Source organism: Numenius arquata, chromosome 7 (genome assembly GCF_964106895.1).
Source record: "Numenius arquata chromosome 7, bNumArq3.hap1.1, whole genome shotgun sequence".
NCBI classification, from domain to species: Eukaryota; Metazoa; Chordata; class Aves; order Charadriiformes; family Scolopacidae; genus Numenius; species Numenius arquata.
In genome coordinates, this window is record NC_133582.1 from 46,167,313 (window position 1) to 46,174,900 (window position 7,588).

Sequence of the window (7,588 nt, forward strand, 5' to 3'; positions counted from 1 at the left end):
GACTGGTTCAGAGTATTCCACAGGTCAGTCTCTGGAGACCTCAGCACAGGAAGGACATGGACCTGTTGTAACACGTCCAGTGGAAGGCCACAAAGATGATCAGAGGGATGGAGCACCTCTCCTGCGAGGACAGGCTTGAGAGAAGAGAAGGCTCTGGGGAGACCTTATAGCAGCCTTCCAATACCTGAAGGGGCCTACAACAGAGATGGGGAGGGACTCTTTATCAGGGAGAGTAGCGATAGGGTGAGGGGTAGTGGTTTTAAACTGAAAGAGGGAAGATTTATGCCAGATATTAGAAAGAAATTCTTTACTGTGAGAGTGGTGAGACACTGGAACAGGTTGCCCAGAGAAGTGGTGGATGCCCCATCCCTGGAGGTGTTCAAGGCCAGGCTGGATGGGGCTTTGAGCAACCTGCTCTAGTGGGAGGTGTCCCTGCCCATGGCAGGGGGGTTGGAACTCAATGATCTTTAAGGTCCCTTCCAACCCAAACCATTCCATGATTCTATGAAGACACTGCTGATGGCCCAGGACACAGCACTTTTTTAATTCAGATAATTTAATGTTTTCAGACAGCTACAAATTCTGAACATTTCTACCTTGTATTTTTACATTTTAATAGAATAAGTTTGTTACTGGAAATAACAATATTACTTATACAACTTAAAGCTTTACTATAAGAAGGCTTATGAATAAAATGACAAAAGATGCTAGACTACTTATCCATAAGTCGTTAACCTATATGGTAATTTAAATGATGAGTTATATAAGACAGTAAAAGTATTTCACAAGGAAAGAAAACATAATTAGCCATAAGAATTCTGTCTGTGGAGTCAAGTGAACAAGAACAATTCACTAAGGAAAGCTGTCGTAGCACACTGGAATTTTCTGAGGGTATCATTAGCTCCTACCACCTTCTTCTGCTGTAATCCTTGAAGTTAACAGCAGACAGATCATGGCTTTAATTTAGGAAACATTTGACAGACAATTTAAGCCAGAGCTAACTACTACCTTGATAATAAAAATATTACTTACTCAGCTTATGAATTTCATAATACTAATAATTACATGCATTTATCAAGCTGAAAATACCTGACTGTGCTTCCTCCAGCCCATCTGCACTGTACCCTAATCGTACTACAGAAGAAAACTGAGTGCACATATGAAACAGGTAAGAAAAAAAGTAAAGATGTATAAATGTCAATTAAAAGAAGAAATGTTTAAGTAACTTGATTCCATACTTACTAAGACAGTGGCAAAACTCAGGTGATGCTCTAAGGTTCCTCCCCCATTCCCAATTCCTTTGTAATTAAAAAACCTATTCTCTAAAAACTGTAATAGAAGTTTGTAAATTGCTGTATCTTGAATGGCAATGCTGTAGTGCCTTGAAGTTTATGCATTTTGCTGACTACGTTCTCTTTCAGAACACTGTTTCCTTCATAAAAATGTCTGACCATTCTAAAGCACAGTGTTTACCACCAAATTAGTTCTGGACAGATATTAAAAAGGTTTCCTTTCTCTTCTCATTCATACACATATTTACCTCCTGGTGACATCAAACAAAAGTAAAAATATGACTTCTAGGAATCTTTTCACATCATTAGTAAAATTGTATAAAGCTTCAAACAGACAGTACTTTCTAGCCTACTTTGATACATAGAACAAACCTGATAGACATTAAGTATTTTAGCTACACAGAAAGAAAAATTAGTGAAGTTTCCTGAATTATTTTTGGTTTAAATCTCAAAACAGAGAAGGAACAAAGTAGATATATCTCGAATAACATTTAGTTTTAATATACAAAACATTTTAGCATCTCAAAATCTATAGGCAGTAAGGGGACAACAAAAGAAATTCAGTGGAAGGTTTACCATTGATTTTTCAACAAAAAAAAAAAAACAACACAACTGCTTAAACTATAGAGGACAGAGGTCAAGCTTCAATAGTTTGTATTTTGTTACCTCTTTAAAGTACTTTCACGCTAATTAATTTTTTATCTGCCAAAGCGTCTATTCTCTACAAGGATTTACCATTTTAACTAACCTAGGCTCCAAGACAGCAGCAGTAGAAATAAGAAAGATATAGGGGCCTATTACGATTAAAAATATTCATAGATTCATAGATTCATAGATTCATAGATTGGTCCAGGCCGGAAGGGACCTCCAAAGGTCATCTAGTCCGACCTCCCCGCAGTCAGCAGGGACACCCCCTACTAGACCATATTCTTCAGCTCCTCTGAGGAGCTTGCCGTCATGGCCAGTAAACTCCCAGAAAAGCTTTTTAGCTTTGCGACCCTCCCTTTCCGTGACCACCGAGCTCAAAGACAACCCGGGCGCTGCTAACCTGCTTGCCAACTCTCCTCCACACGTAGCCAGCCAGCGCCACCGGTCCCGCCGCCTACAGTGAACCGTCCTTGAACAAGGGCCTCGACCGAGGGCTGAGGGGAAGGGGGTGCAGCAGCGCCTCGCGCCCCTAACGGAATTTCCCGCCCAACGCCGCGGCGAGCGCGTGCGCGGCCGGCCCCAGCCGACGCTCAATAGCGCCGCTGCTCCGCCCACCGACTCCCACCCACCCGGGCTCTGTGGGGATTTCTCAAGCCGTTAACGGGCCGTTAAACAGCGGCTACTCTTCAGCGGATGGAGGACGCAGGGCGGCACCGGCGAGTTGTGAGGAGAAAGGCAGTGGGAGCGCTGGGCGAGAAGCGGGCTGTGGTGCCCGGCCCGGCTGTTCGTCTAGGCTGCAGTCCTGGAGCTTGTTGGCTTGTTAACTTCGAGCTTCATCTTCATTGGCAGCTGGGTAAGAGATATTAGGCAGAAACACATCTTCATTAATCACTGCAGGAACCGCTGACAGTCAGCAAGTTCTGCCTAGTGAAAACTAATTTTACACCTCTTTCTCAAATCCTTTTTTTTCACAAACCTGTAAAAATTATTGTCCCAGTTGTTTTGCTACTGCAATAGGATTAAAATTATTAGTACATACTGTAACGTTCAAATTCAAGATGCTGTCTTTTGTTATAGTGTCTGTGAAGTATCTGTTCCTTTTTATTTACAGCTTGGTTTGTTAAAAGTGTCACCCATATCTGTCCCTCATGCAGTACTGAACTGGCTTGGTTTTCTTAAGGGATTGGAAATATCTCAGAATTAACTGCTACATGTACCACCTTTGATAAGAGAATAAAGGTAGGGCTTGCTTCTTTTTCATTTTTAGTCTTTGCCAGTCATAAAATTACCCTGTTATGCTTCTGCGTTTTAATTCTTAAAAATTCTACTGAAGTAATGAAGTATAAATATATCATAAATTGCTTCCCTGAAAGAAACTTGTCTTTTATGTATATTTTTTTTCTGTTATCAAATCCTTCCTTTCATACCCTTTATAGAGAGGCCTGGTAACAATAGGCTGTGTAACAACAGAACAAGCTCCGGCTGCCTGACTTAGTCACCGAAAACAGAGAGATTTACCTTCCAGCAGGGTCTGCTGTCTGCCAAGATAGCCAGGTAAGATGACTAAGCTGGTATTTTTTACAAAGTTTAACAATTTTGGCAAGGGGTGCGTTGTTCCTATGTTTTTGCACAGACTAGAGTTTTCTAGGGGGTGTTACTGTTTAGACTTTGTTTTTCATATCTAATAAAGGCCTTGGTTTTGTTCGAAAGCCATAAACAATGGACTGCAGAAATCACATCGTAAAGCTGTTTGGGGTTTGGTTTTTTCCCCTGCTTTTTTCTACCTCTACAGCTAGCTAGTGACCTTAAACAAACGCATACTGGTTGAAGTCCAGTTTCTGTTTATCACACTTTATGCGTGTAAAGCTGTGTTCCTATCTATCCCTCCATAAGACATGCTTTGCAGACAGGAAGATTCTGCACTTCCACTCTTACAGCGTTTGAAGGATTAATGGAGTGGTTTTGTGTTTTGCATACATCTGTATATATGCTATTTCTCTCTGAAAGACTTTTGTTTGTTTGTTACAAATTTCTATTGTGAGTAGTCTGAAGATCCTTGATGAGTTGATGAAACGTAATATTGTAGAAATAGCTTCAATCTACTGGATGTATGGAGAAAAGGTATGCTGTAACTTTGAAAACTATATTCAGTGCTTCAGTTTGAGTGCTCTATCTTGAAAAAGAAATGAGTGACTCTTGTAGAAGAATTTATGCTTAATATAATACAGAAGGGTTAGCCTATAGCTAAAACTCAGCAAATGCCCTTTGTATTTAAATGTTACTTGTGCTTTATCAACAATCTAGAGAAATATATGGCAAGGACTTTAACTGCATATATTAGTATTTAGGACTTCCAACTTTTTATTATAATGCAGCTTTGTGTCCTACCTTGACTGGTACCAAAGGATTGCAAAGAGAGTGTAAAGACTGCTAAGGCATTACCTTTGAGCAGGACATGTTTTATGATCTTTATGCTGGTTCTGTACACTGTCAAGTACAGAGAAGAATCTGAGGAGAGTAACTATGACTTATTTTTGTATTTGCAAGGATTTGCACTGTATGAGGAGGGAGTAAAACCTACGGTTACTCACATTTATTTTGGAGGCTAAGCTAATCTGAATGAATAGATAGAATTGTTTAAAAAAGCTTTTGCGTCTGCCTGAGTGAATCCAACTTAATATGTTTTATGGCATGCTGATTTTAGTATCGTGTTCATTTTATTCTAATAATATGCAATAAAAATTTGTCTCATTCTAATTACATGCTGTTTAAATTACACATAATAGCAATAGTCATGAGAATTCTAGAGCCTACAGGTGGTGTCCCTGAATAAGGGTTCTTCACCTGGTGTGCAAGAGCCAATCAACACACTGAGTCAAGATACTTGGTTTTATTTCAATTCTGCAGAATTGGGTGCCAGGCATTTAACAACAGCCAGGACACCACATGTTCCCAACTGCCCAATATTTATAATGATAAAGTACAGCTGATCAGTTAATAATGACTCACTCCCCATGCCTCTGCATATGCATACATATGCATCTAAGCTCATGTTTAAAACATTTAGGGAGGTTACCTGATTATCATGCTCATTATTCACAAAGGGGTATGTATTTTAGTGTTATAAATACCCAAGGTTAGTTTGGGATATACTCTTGGCTCGACTTTGGTGGAGAAGTTATATTTTTTGCTATCTTATGGCTAAGTCAGCAAATGCAAAAGAACACGTAAGACACATTGTTTCGTTTCTAATCATATTCAAGGTTAGGGACCTTCTCTGATGTCTCAACCACGTCCCATCTGAAACTTCTGGATAAAATTTTAACTTCGTTCTTTTGACATCACAGGGAGTAAGCGGTTCTAGGCACATACTTCTAATGCATCAGAGTTACTTAGTTGTCATCTGGGGCCTTAATATTTCTGAATCTTACATCTTCTATTTACAATATTCTAGAGGAAAATCTGATGTGGTTTGGTTTAATATAGCTTATACTGAATAACTATATTTTATTGCTGATCAGTGCTTTTTCCATGCTAGAATTTTTAACTTTTCTGTTTTGTAATAAAACACCCAGGCTGAAAAATCTGAAAAGGAAGCTATAGAATCAGTTTTTTTAATGGGCATACCCCTCTGGTGGGTCATCAAACTGGAATGTAGTACTTAAAAGTTACTAGTCTCAGTTAAAGATACACCTTTTGACACTGGATGTTCTGGCCCACATCCTTGTGGCCATTTGTTGTGTTGAATTATTTGCAAGAGTTTGAAACGAGTTGGGATTTGGTTTTGGTGGGGTTTTCTCGTTTTGTTTAAAAAGTCTAGTATTCTGGTTCTTCAGGCTTATGCTTGTGCCTGGCAATATATTTGACTATATGTGCTTAACATATGCTGTAATTAGGATGTCAAACTGAAGTGCAGAGAAATGTCTTGCTAGTTAGACAATAATGCTTGGTAGCTTGCAAGATCTAGGCCTAACACCTTAAAAAGAGCTGTATAGCAACATGATGGTGTTTTAAGAAAAATCTGTCAATCAAATGGTACTTTTCATTCTCTTTTTTTTATTTCCACGGATGTTCAATGGAAACATTGTATGGCCATGTGCAGCTGAACTATATGTTTTTACACTTTATAATTTGATTTTTAATCCATACCCTGTTCTAGTACTTTCTGTATAAATGGGATGATAATACTTTAATTTCTGAAGAGAGAAAAAACTAATTTATCTGGGGTTTTTTTCAGAAAAGATAACTGATACCATGAACTGTTGTCCACTTAAATATTCAACATTAAAAAAAATCTCTACTATGGGAATAAATTCTGACATTAATTCTAATATTACTGTCTTTAAGGTGGCTTTAGATTTTAGATGTATAGAACATTTTACAATATTAGCCGTTGCTTGGGTCTAGTTTTTTTTTTTTAGTTGCACTACATATATGATCCCAGCTGTATTTTATTAGGGGAAAAAGACTACAAATTAAGTACATGGATAAAAATAAATGTGGTAACTAATCTATAATGCTATTCACAAAAATAGTGGACATCTTTGATAGCCCAAATCCTTATTGCTTTTCTTCTGGATTTCATAATGGCACTATTTCAAATCAATGCTAATTTATGTAATAAAACCTCTGCTCTGTAACTTAACAACATAGAAACACATTTGTATCCATGCAGTATTAATTATCAAGAAGAGGTGTTAACTTGGAAATGGTATTTTTGGACCTTAAAAGGAGGATGCTGCTTTCGATAAGGAGGATTCTAAATACAGCTGAAAACGGAGCACTGTATTACTTTGGCTCATAAAAAAGCAAACTTTATATCTAACCTAAACTTCTGGTGAAAATCTTAATCATAATAGTATTTTGAAAATTTCAAAAAGTTATTTTGAAGTCTATGAACATGATTAATGGACATCTTGTGGTTTTGTTTGGGTTTTGGTTTGTTAGGTTTTTTTAATGAGATTCTTGTCCAAATAACAATTCCCTACCTGCAGCAGACTGTGAGGTCCTGTTTCCATTTGGCCTTTAAGTATTTAAGGAGTACACAATATTGCAATATTCTTCCATATATAGATCAATTTGGCATGCTAATAGACTTCCCTTGCTCCAGCTGACTTTGTGGCACAGTTGAAAGGCCCTTTGGGACTTGGCCAGAGAGCTCTCATAACATAAAAGCAAACTGCTTGTTTTTTTAGCAGGAAAGGAAACTCCTGTTAGTTTTAAATTAGTCTTGAACAGTACAGCTGCTCTCCCCTGTAGATCTACATTGGACTTGTTCAATCAGCTTGCTTTTAATCCCTAAAACAGAGGTCCTGAACTGTGATTTAGATTTATTCTTGCTTCGCTTTGAACTTGGCTGAGGGGAAAAAGCTGTGTTTTCGTCAGATGAGGTTATGTTAAATGCGGTGCATCTTGTCACCCTGGTGCAGCAACAGACTGTGTCCTGCCCTTCACCTCTGCCTTGGCGCTTCTCTCTGCCTGTTGCAAAAAAAAAAAAAAAAGAAATGGGACTATGGATGTAAAATGTTACATGGTGGCTTGCTAGCCCTTCAACTGTGCACAGGTGTAAACTTCTCAAAAAGCTGGACATAGTTTGGAGAATGTAAAATAGAAAAAATAAAAAGCCATTATGTTCAGAATCACAGAAT